This window comes from Talpa occidentalis, unplaced genomic scaffold, assembly GCF_014898055.3.
Source record: "Talpa occidentalis isolate TD23 unplaced genomic scaffold, MPIMG_talOcc4v2.1 talOcc4.5, whole genome shotgun sequence".
NCBI lineage: Eukaryota > Metazoa > Chordata > Mammalia > Eulipotyphla > Talpidae > Talpa > Talpa occidentalis.
Window position 1 is genome coordinate 132,210,426 of NW_023604861.1, and position 11,418 is coordinate 132,221,843.

General features: G+C 40.5%; 1 long non-coding RNA gene across 2 annotated transcripts; it reads right to left on the minus strand.

The window, feature by feature from the left end:
- Positions 1-2,451: 2,451 nt before the first annotated feature.
- On the minus strand, positions 2,452-10,422 carry LOC119258739 (uncharacterized). Of its 2 annotated transcripts, none has more exons than XR_005128313.1 (3): positions 10,319-10,422; positions 9,578-9,644; positions 2,452-2,691 (listed from the first exon to the last, which is right to left on the minus strand). It is a non-coding gene; the product is annotated as an uncharacterized LOC119258739 (long non-coding RNA). The 2 variants fall into 2 exon arrangements; XR_005128312.1 differs by having other exon boundaries at positions 10,306-10,422.
- Between the last annotated feature and the right edge of the window lie 996 nt (positions 10,423-11,418).

The following is an 11,418-nucleotide window of genomic DNA, read 5'->3' on the forward strand; positions in this document are numbered from 1 at the left end:
TCTCAATTTACATTTGAGTTCACCATTTGTGTTGTACAGTTCTATGAGTTCTGTCAAATGCAAAATGTCATGTATTTACCTTTACAGTATCTTACAGAACAGTTTCACTGCCCTAAAATCCCCTCTGCAGCATCTGTTTAAACCCCCCCCCCCATTAAAAAACACCTGGCAACCATTGATTTTTTTCCCCTGTATTTATAGTTTTGTTTTTCCATAATATCACATAGTGTGAATTATATAGGGTGTATTTGTAGTTTGGCTTCTTTCTCTTATTTTAAAAAAATTTCTCTCATGGGCCTCCCCTGGTGCGCAGGCAGTTGAGCACAGTGCTGTGAAGCTGTCCGCTGCCTCTGCAGTGCGGGTTCCATCCCATCCGGCTAGGGAGAGACCCACATGGTGCAGCAGACCTCTCCTGTCTTACCCACTGCTCCCCTCAGCAGTGTATTTCGTCAGTCTGCCTGTTCTATATCTGTCTCTGGTGCATCCTCTCACCCTCCTGCGCATCTGGCCTGTATGCCAGTTCTTGTATGCATGAATAAATAAATCTTTAAAAAATTTTCTTTTATTTTTATTTATTTATTTATTTATTTATTTCCCTTATTTACTTATTTATTTTTATTTTATTTTTTTATTTCTGGTTTACATCCTTTTTAGTCTAGGATGTTCCCCTCAGGTGTAGTCACTGGGTGACCCCACCCATCTTCACCTTAGTCCATTGTGCTTTCTCCCCACCCTGCTCTCCCTTTTCTTCCCCCTCTGGCTGGTTCCTATAATCTTAACTTTTCTAACAAAGAATCTTTTCCTAATTGAAGACTTAAGTCCCAGTGGTTTTGGGCCTTTGCCTTCTATAATTAAATTTTTCTTTTAGGGGAAAAAACCAATAATTGCAGTTAATTTCAAATTGTAACTGTGTCCTTCTGAAAGTTTTTCTCATGGGTTTTCCTTATGGGGATTCTTCAAAGGAACTACTTTAACATGGGCAAAAACTTCCCTTTGAACAGATATTTCAAAGCATTTTGAACCATGATAAAATGGCTCCAAAAGGAAATTTTATCTTCTATTTTGTTAGCAAGAGCTGCACTTAGGAGCCAAATTGCACCACAGACTAAAGGGGCAACATTAAGATGGTGCTGGGAAAGTTTATGCTTGTCTTAGAAAATTCTAGTAAGAGGTAATTAAAAGTGCTAACCCATATTAGGGTCTATTTGAATGTGACACCCTTGTGACGTCTTGTAAAATGAACGTCCTATATTGTGCATTTCCAGTTCTGTGACTACATGAGTGTTAATAGCCATCATGTATTTATTTGGGCTCAGTAAATGTGTAAGAGTTTGCCAAGTGTAGGATATGCATGTATATGTCATAGTTCCTGTGAATATACAAATTCAGTTGGTAAAATCTAAAAGGTAAAACTCAGTAAACAATTAAAAGAATGATTAAGAGATTTGAATTTCATTCTGATTCTGTCTGTGTGACCTGGAATATGTCATTTAGCCTCATTTGGTTTTCAGATTTTTTTTCATTTGACATATTGTAATCACTAAAATAGTTTCTGGTGTTCTGTTGTTCTGCAAATAAAATGCCCTTTGAGTTACTAACTGGAAATAAAAGAACTACCAAGAGGGAAAGACATTAAATGTAAATAACAAAGAATGTGCACTTTTGCAACCTTTGTTAATGGGATAATAAAAAAATTAGGATAGCTATTATTATTATTTAGTTTTCCTCTGTTCAAGATAGGAAGGATCTGATCTGTTTCCTGACTCATTTATTTATTTATGTGCTCAACATTTAGAGTATTTCAAGTCTGGAATCAAACAAATGACCTTATTCTATAAATTCTTTCATTTATAAAACGCAGATTTTACTACTTATCATTCTTTCTATATAGTATTGATCTTTTAAAGGAGACCTACCCATTTTATGGGTTGAGTCCGTTTAACTTGTAATAAATGTTCTTTTAACTTCATTCCTATACGACATCAATAATACAGAATGAATCCTAAAAGTGATTACTTGGGTTTTCTGAAATGTGTTTTGAAAACAATCCTGTTTTCCACAACTGGAAAAAACTGTTTCAACAGCCACGAGTTTATATTTGTGGAGACTGGGGGAGCACAGTGTGGATTATTTTATCGACTATGTGTTAACCCACACAACAAAAGCAATACTTTATATGGCTTTTGCTCTTCCAACATTAACAAAGCACTTCATAAGCCTGAAAAGTCATAGATCATTGATGCAGAAGATTTGATTTTCCCCGTAGTATCTGGTGAATATCTTTAAAATGAAAGTATAGCAAGTTCCCTTTTGGTCTTTTTTTTTGATTTTTCGAACATGGTATCGCATTTCTTGAAAGTTCACATTATTCCAATTTACTTTTACGGAAGATGTAACGAGGACCCTTTATAGCAAACTCGGATTTCTGCTTTTACGACAAAAGCCAAAAAGCAACATTCGTCTCCAGGGCCTGCTTAGTGGCAGCAGGTCCAGAGGCCGCAGCCGGTGCTGCAGGCGCCTCCCGGACGCTTCCTCCAGACCAGGTGAGTTCGTGTCAGTCCTGGTTTTCCTCTGCTCCTGAGACTGTAGCTTGATATGTTGTTGGTGTGATTTGGTGGGCTGCTGCTTGGTTCTGAGGCCCATGATGATGGTGCATGGGTGATTGATGGTGGTAATTTCAGGGGCCTGCAACTGAAAGGAGAAAGCATATATTGCACATCAGTGAAGAATGATGTAAAATAGATAGAAAATAAATTTAAAAAGTAAAAGATTAAAAAAAGTTTCCATATAAATGAATGGTAATTGCTTGTTTGCTTAACGCCCTGTTAGCCTAGAAGTATTTCCTAGGAGCGTCTACTTTCACCTGGGGGTAAGAGGCTCTTGTGTAACGTAGTAAGTTAAGATATTTTAAGCGAAGCTAAATCTTCTTCCATGCAACTTCTGTAGCTAATAATTGGTTTCATGTAAAAGTTTTTCATGCAATTGATAAAATATAGCATTAGACCTGGGCTTTGGGAAGGCTTTGGCGAAGGAAGGGACCAGGAGTTATGGATCGTAATTGCCTTTTTCTAATCGCTGAGTCGAAGAACGCCTTCAAATAGGCAGGGGGATGCTATTCCTTGAACAGTCGCTAGCTTTTTACAGGCCTGGGCTTCCTTAGCACCAGACCTGTGCTAGTTACAGTCAAACCAGGAGCACCTGAACTTGAGCGCACTTAAGAATCATCTAAATTCATTGAAAATGCATAATCCTGAACTGTAACTTCAGAGATTTTTATTTGTTAGGATTGGGGAGCATACAAGAAAGGAATTTGTAGAGGGGTGTGTGTGTATGTATCTAGACATGCTTTAGACAAATATCCTGGGTAGTTTTGATACTGGTTTTCAAATGGCCACAGACTGAAAATCTGGCTTGGATATCAGCACCAGGTTGATTTTCTATGCACCAGGTAACCTGCCTGCCTCTAATAATTAACTTCAAACACCAGTTGGTGTTCAAGACAATTCTGACGTCTGGACGTGGTGTTCATATATGCAATTTTTCCAGTATTTGGATGTTTGCCTCTTTTCTAGCAACTATGACTTGATTTATCCAGCAACCTCACCTCCGAGTTTTCTGTAAGTTCAGTTAGATACTTTGTAATTTACAGAACCTAATATCTACTCTGGGCCACTGGGCTGGGTTTCCCTTGGAGAATGGTGAGTCTGACAGCAATAATATCTTGATAAAGTCTAGTGAGATTAGGGACAATTGCTCTCTACCTCTTTATGATTGTACTTTCCTAATGAACATAGGAAATGACTGAAAAAAAGGAAAAAGACGTTTACCTACAATATTAAAGGTTGTGGGCCTCCCTGGTGGTGCAAGGGGTAAAGCACCACACTGTGAAGCAATCTGCAGCCTCTGCAGCATGAGTTTGATCCCCGGCCGGCCAGGGAGTTATCCACATGGCACAGCAGACCTCTCCTGACTCGCCTGCTGTTCCCCTCAGCAGTGTACTTCAGTCAGTCTGCCTGTTCTGCTCCCCACTCTGTCTCTGGTGAATCCTCTCACTCCCTCACATCTCTGGCCTGTACCCCAGTTCTTGTATTAAAAAAATTAAAGGTTATTCTAGCCACAGGAAGACCTGGTGAGGAGAACTTTAAGTGTATTGGTACAATTTGTGAGGTCCTGTTTGTGATGTAGCATCTCTATTCTGAGCACCTTCTGTCCTTCAGTGCCTCATGAGATCTCTTAGGGAACGCGACACATTAAAGTAGTATATGTCCCCATGATCGACTTCTTTGGACGTTGAAAGTGAATCTCCCGTTTTTCAACTCTCTTCTGGAGCGCTCAGCTATAACCTTGGGATTTATATCTAATGTTACAGCTTCCAAGGTGTTAATTTGGTCCTATCACTTCTACCCCACCCTTGCCTCTCATCCTCAATTTATTTACTTTTATTTTTATTTTTGATCTTAGAAAATTTGTCAAATTTTTATTCATTCTCTATTTAAACCACTTCAACAGCATCTCATTTTTCTTAAGACCAAATTTTTTAACATGGTCTTAAATACACACAACATCATCTGTATTTAATTTTCTTACCTTCATTTTGCATTCTCACTGTTTTCTTCCCTCTCAACAGAGGTTGCGCAGGTTCTTCTTTTGCTCGGAACTCTGCTGCTTTCTGCCTACTTCCTTCCTATTCATTTATTCAGTTCTCATCACCTCTTGGGGCAACTGTTTCCTGATTTCTGAACAAGTAAAACCTTTCTATTTTAATTCTCACCTTTCCCTGTGGCCTGACTTTATGAAATTATAATTTTATTTTTATTTGTGGGATCATTTTACTGATGCCCCTGAGGACAGCAATTATGTTTGTTTTTCTCAACGTTAAATCCCAATTTCAAGCACTGTGCCTGCCACACAGCAGGTGTTCTTTTGTATTTGTTGAATGAATGCTTGCATTTTCAGAATTAAAGAGTTAACATAAATTAGAACATATACCTAGCAATTATGATTTAAAATATTAGCATGCCTCATCGCATTCAGAAAGGGGGGTGGCTCCTGACTAACCCCCTCATAGGTCCAGAGCCCTGCCTGTTATGACACTAGGCCAGTTATTTGACAATAACTTAAGAAGCTATGAAAGACTTTACAAAGAGGATCAGGTGATTTGTTTAAAATGTCAACTTGGAATGGGTGCTATTTATAGTTTACCCAGATGAAGTTAGCTATGAATATTTGTCCATTAATTCTTTGGCATAAGTTTGTTGCATCAATTTGTTATTTTTCTAATCAAGTTCTGTCTACTCTGAATCTACCCTCCTTGCTGCTGCCCACCGCTAGGGGGTTTGCTCTTAGTCAAGCTTTGACTGCAGACCTTTTGAAGACCCAGCCCTTGATTTGAGGCTACGATGTGTCTCTGTGTTCTCTGCCTGTGGTATCTCTACAAACAGGCAAGGCCGTCTTGAATTTGGAACAGTCAGATGCTTCTTTTTTTTTCACCTCTTCAATCACTTTGCTTCTTTTCTTTTCTCTTTTTCTTTTTTTTTTTTTTTTAAAGATTTTTATTTATTTATGCACTCAAGAGCTGGGGTACAGGCCAGAGATGCGGGGGGTGGGGCGGGTGAGAGGATTCACCAGAGACAGAGTGGGGAACAGAACAGGCAGACTGACGAAACACACTGCTGAGGGGAGCAGCGGGCGAGACAGGAGAGGTCTGCTGCGCCATGTGGGTTATTCCCTGGCCGGCTGGGGATCGAACTTGTGCCGCAGAGGCTGCGGATTGCTTCACAGTGTGGTGCCTAACCCTTGAACCACCAGGGAGGCCCCTCCCACTCTGCTTCTTTTCAATCCCACCAGGGTCCTCCATTTCATTTTACTCTGGGGTCCCTAAAAGTCACTCCTCAAATAACCACTCTTTATTGTCTGTTGGAGAGGAGCAAGTAAGGATGCTTGAAATCTTAAGAACATAATATTGTTTGTCTTTCATTTCCTTAACTAGGAAGAACAAAGCAGATCTCAATACCAGTGACTTAAGTGATTCATAAGTGATTTCATGCATCTGTACTTAGAATGACTGACGATTACCAAGATGTGAGCTCGATTACTAGTATTTCCCAGTGAGTGATTCTGGGCTAATCTGAACACTGTACTGCGTGCCAGGCTCTCCTTATGTCCTATACTGTCAGGAACGTGTTGTCTGTCTGTCTTTTTTAAGTTAACTTTTTAATTTTCTTTCATCGATGTTCATTTTTGTACAATATTTGATTTCTCCCCTCAGGTGTAATCCCTGTAAGTCTCCTCACAGGTCCCTTATCCTCTTCCCTTCCCTGTGTTGCTCCCTCTCCCTTCCTCTCCCCTGCTGTATGTCTCAGGTCTATAATTTGCCGCTAGTTTTGTTTTTGTCTTGTTCGAGATTCTTATTACCATGTGTCCCTACCTTTGCATTTACTCAAACATAATTTTTTTTTTTTTAAATATTAAATTTTATTTTTATATTCCCCCATACAATTGCAAACGCCCCATTCTGACCCCAATCCTTCCCCTCCCGCCCCCCACCCCCAAAAAGTGTCTCTGGTTCATAGTTTTTTTGTTGATTTTGATTTTCACTTTCTTATATTCATTTTCCTGGTCCCTTATTTAAGTTTTCTAGATTCCTGCTATGAGTGAGACCATCCGGTATTTTTCTTTTTCTTTTTGGCTTATTTCGCTGAGCATGATCCCTTCCAGTGCCATCCATGTTGCTGCAAATTGCATGTGTTTATCTTTTTTGAATGCTGAGTAATATTCCATGGTATATATGTACCACATCTTCTTGATCCAGTCATCTATTTTTGGGCATTTGGGTTGTTTCCAAAGCTTAGCTATTGTAAACAGTGCTGCTATAAACATAGGAGTGCAGGTGCTCTTTGGAATTGATGTTTCTGTGTCCTTTGGGTAAATACCTAGGAGTGGAATTGCTGGATCATATGGAAGCTCTATGTTTAGTAGGTCCAGAAATCTCCACACAGCTCTCCATAGTGGTTGGACCAGTTTGCACTCCCACCAACAGTGCACAAGAGTTCCTTTTTCTCCACATCCTCGCCAACATTTGTTGTTGCTAGTTTTTTTAATATGTGCCATTCTCACTGGTGTGAGATGGTATCTCATGGTAGTTTTGATTTGCATTTCCCTGATTACAAGTGATGTCAAACATAATTTTTTTAAAGGTTTATTTATGCATACAAGAACTGGGGTACAGGCCAGAGATGTGGGGGGTGAGAGGATTCACCAGAGACAGAGTGGGGAGCAGAACAGGCAGACTGACTGAAATACACTGCTGAGGGGAGCAGTGGGGAGACAGGAGAGGTCTGCTGCACCATGTGGGTCAGCTCCCTGGCTGACCGGGGATTGAACTTGTGCTGCAGAGGCTGCGGATTGCTTCATAGTGCTGTGTTTAACCCCTTGTGCCACCAGGGAGGTCCTCATACATAATTTTTAAGAACTGATTTGCTTTTAACCATTTGTTTCCCATGGAGCTTTGATTCCCTTAAACTAGAAGACAATAAAAAGTATTGCTCTGACAGTGAAAAGGACACTTTTTCCTGTGCTTCAAATGAATTTTGGAGTCAGTCATTTCTGGACTCAAATTGCACTTATGCCACCTGTGGTGGTTGTGACTTTAGGCAAATGATCCTACATCAAGAGTGATGTTGATGTAGGATCAACGTTGATGTCCCCCCTGTGGGGGGACACTGGCAAAGTCTTGGACTCTCCTGATGATAGGGGAGCTACTGGCATCTAGAAGGTAGAGGTCAAGATCGCTGTGAACCTCCTGCAGTGGACATGATGGCCTCCTCCAATTGCAAACAGAGATTTACCTGGCCTAAAGTGTCCAAAGTAAGAGGTTTGGAACATCACCGTAGGAAAATACTTAAATTTTCTGGACTCCGTTCCCTCATCTACAAATGGAGGTAACATTATGTGCTTGCAGAATTATTGTGAAGCAAAAACTAGATAACAATAAAAGTAGTGCTCCACTCTGTGGAAGCTGAATATTTGGCAGTTATAAATATTAATGTGCAATAATATAGGAGCTGGAGGTTGCTGAGCACCTGCTGACCATCTGTCTGTGTCACATATTTGCTCTGCACCTTTCGCGTGCCCTGGACTTTCCTTTTATTTTCATCACTGCTAAGGCGAGCACTTCTGTACAGGCTTTGACCTGCTTCCTCTCAGTGCAAGTGCGAGCGCTTTGCTCTCTTCACACCTCTCCCTGCCGCCCAGGGCTCCTCTGACATCTTCGACTGGACACATACAACACTTGGCCCTGCACTCATGCATGTGAGAACTATCAATGTGTGGACACAAGTACCTTCGGACCCCCTTCCTCTGATGAATAAATGTGCTTGTGACCCTGGTGGACCGCTCTGAAACTGCTCATTTCACAAGGCTCCCAGAAGGTTCTGAGTTTCTGTAGCTCAGTGGGGTGGCCTGTTGGAGACCATACAGATCCTTCTGTTGGCTTCGGCTATACCCTGGTTTCACTCCTTTCTAAACTTCACTTGTGCTATCTGGGATTGTTCCCAAATAAATAGTTTTCATAGAGGCTTTTTCCCTTGATTCTGCTTTCAGGAAACATTGCTAGTAATTGTTCTCATCCTAGAGAGAGGGAACTAGACGTGCAGAAATTAGTCAAAGGCCACATAATTGGTGCTAAATCAAGACTAGAATTAATACATCCCCACACTTCTTTGGGGCTTTTGCCAGGGTGCCATAACTTCTCTCCACATTATAGTCTGGCTCAGTTTATCAATGCTATTTGTGTGCTGACTGTTTTGGTTATTATTAGGGACTGTTAAAATATGACAGGGAGGCATATGCTAATAAAATGCGTGGGTTTCTAGAATGCCAGCAAAAACTGTTTATGCCATGACTTTAAAAAGTATTTAAAGATTTTTAGGTGTTCTACCATCTGGAATGTCTACAAAAATAAAAAAAAAAAACTATATCTCAAGTTTACATGACAACTTAAATACTCCTACACATAGAGTTGTACTTCTAGAAGGTTTGCATAGCAGGACGTATTGTTAAAAACTTTCACCAAATTTGTATGTTATTTGGTATTTCACAAAATCTGCAGATCATTTTCTAAGACTTGAAAAGTCATTGACTATGGTGAAAATGAAATCACATTTAATATTATTCAAAATTGTTGCACAAATGTGATAAAAATATTTGGATGTAGGTCTTAATGTATCTATAATAAATATGACAAATTAAGAGAAATATATTGCAGAAATATATTGCTACTTCACATGGTATTTACCTTGGTCTGTCTATAGCATTACATTTTCCAGAAGTTGGAAAGTGCCTGGTATTCTGCATAGACAGATCTTCTGTCACAACCTAATTCGCAGTTGCTCTTAAAGAATTGTAAACTCATGCCAAGTGGGAGGTGATGCATTAATCCATGTTAATATTTGTGAGAATGCATGTGAACACAGTGAGTGAGTCATCTTAGAGTCTGGATTCCCTTGCTGAAGAATAAAAATACCAGCAGGGTTTCTGTCTCTGCAAACTCAGAAATACATGGTCTCAGCTTACCTACCTCGGAAAGCACTGGCCTTATTCCAGTGGTGTTGGGTCAGGGCTTGTTTGCTGTCAGCGGTTCTGTACTAAAGGGAGAAGAGACATAGGGATGAATTTGGAGCTAGACAATAGGATACCTGATGCTAGGGATGGGACTAGACTGTGCTGTGTTACAGAGTGTTCATATTTTCCACCCAAGCACTCTAAAGAGGAGCAGTTTATTGTATTTGAATTTTTAAAAAAAAATTAGAAAGACTTTGAAAATTCAGAATTTCACATCTGTAACATTCAAATGATGCTGTTAGCTTGAAAACTTGACTCAGGAGGTTTTCTTGATGATGTTGGTACACTCATCTCTAGGCTGTTTACATTGTTCTTAAGGTCCACTTAATATGTGACAAGACCTCATGTTTCATGCTAAATAAGGGTCAGTGGGAAATAATCCAGGAGAATCTGAAAACAGGGAATGGATAACCCACTCTGAAAGGCACCGCCCCCACCCCCAGACTTACACATCCCAGGACCTAGTACAGTATCACTGGGCTGAAAAATGCTCAAATCATGACTGAAGGAAACCCATCTACCACTCTTAGAGACAGAGTAAGTTGGAATGATGCCCAGGTTGAAAACCCTGGCAAGTGCCATCTTTATATAACCTTGCTTATTCCAGTACCTACAGGTGCCATCTTAGATCCCTCCTCCCACTCAACTAAAGATGGTGAGCGAGGCTTGCTGAGAGCCCCCTACCTCCATGACATACTGTGTTTCATAGCCTGGCACCAAGAACTGCCACTGGACACTGTTGTACCCTGCCAGCTGTGCGCAGGCAGCCTCTGGGGACTGGTGAATCTGCTCTCCTGATGCATAGTGATGGAGCCTTGTTCCTGGCTGGGCCATGGAACTGTTGAGCCAGCATAATGCAGTTGTGATGTGCACCCATCCACTGTGCTGTAGCTGGGCCAAGTGACAGCCACTCACACTGTCATAATGACATAGCAGGTAGATGGGAAGCCCATGCAGGAAACACACCTATAGCACGTAGCTCAGGTGGTCATGAAGGACTGTGCTGGGACTCTGAGATGACACCTGCACAAAGCCATTCTTACAAAAATCAGGAGAGAGAGAAGAGTTGACTAATACACAGAAGGAAATATAGACAGAAAATGAGGAAAAATGTGGAGGCAGAATGTCCTAAATAAAAGAGCAAGCCCCCCCCAAAAAAATAACTCTGAGGATATGAGCATAAACAGATACCTGATGATGATTATAAAAGATGCTATTACTGATCCAGAAAACTGGATCAACTGAAATTCAAGAAAGATCCAAGCAGAAGTTAAAGGGTACAACAATGGAAATGAAAATACAACGGAGGGGCCCAGTGGCCGACAGAAAGAATCAGAAGAGTGGTGAGAGAGCTGGAAGAGAAGACACTGGCATCCAGACAGAACAGCAAAATGAAAAAGAACTTAAAAAGTGAAAACACCTTAGAGGATGTCTGGGACAACATCAAAAGGAACACTTTTAGTTTTAAGGGTTACCAGAAGGTAAAGAGATAAAAGGACCAGAAAAAATTAATTGAGGAAATTATGACCAAAAACTTCTTTAACCTGAGGATGGAAAGAGATTCAGTACAGGAAGCCCAGAAAGTTCCAATAAAAGGGACCCAAAGAGATCCACACCGAGACACACTATAATCAAAACACCAAAAGATAGAAGGTCTTGAAAGTAGCGAGAGAGAAGAAGCTGTTAACATACTAAAGGAGCCCCAAGAGTTTGTTATATTTGTCAACAAAAGCTGCAGACCAGAGGAGGGCGACATGACAGACTTAAAGTGCTGAACGTAAAAAACTTCCAACCAAG